Raw genomic sequence first — 654 nt, 5'->3', positions numbered from 1 at the left:
ACAAATAAGGAAACACAAGCTTTAAATGACACATTACACAAGATGGACCTAACTGATATTTATAGGACATTCCATCCAAAAACAACCACCAGCCCAAGAGGCTTGACTGCTCACCCGCTGGGACGGGTGGGGGCTGGGAGCTGAGGCTCCAGCTTAGGACGTCAGACCCCAGGGAGAGGACTGGGGTTGGCTATGTGAACACAGCCTGAAGGGGGCTAGTGCTAATTGAAATCGTATCAAGTATATTTTCTGACCACAACGCTATGAGACTAGGTATCAATTACAGGAAAAAATGTGTAAAAAATACAAACACATGGAGGCTGAACAATACACTACTTAATAACCAAGGGATCACTGAAGAAATCAAAGAGGAAATCAAAAAATACCTAGAAACAAATGACAATGAAATCACAATGAGCCAAAACCTATGGGATGCAGCAAAAGCACTTCTAAACCCAAAGTTACCAGAAGGAAAGAAATCATAAAGATCAGATCAGAAATAAATGAAAAAGAAATGAAAACGATAGCAAAGATCAATAAAACTACAAGTTGGTTATAAAATATCTAGGAATAAACCTACCTAAGGAGACAAAAGACTTGTATGCAGAAAATTATAAGACCCTGATGAAAGAAATTAAAGATGATACAAACAGG

The sequence above is a fragment of the Physeter macrocephalus genome, chromosome 7 (assembly GCF_002837175.3).
Source record: "Physeter macrocephalus isolate SW-GA chromosome 7, ASM283717v5, whole genome shotgun sequence".
Classification (NCBI taxonomy): Eukaryota; Metazoa; Chordata; class Mammalia; order Artiodactyla; family Physeteridae; genus Physeter; species Physeter macrocephalus.
The sequence above is the reverse complement of the archived record's forward strand: the minus strand, read 5'-3'. Positions refer to the sequence as shown.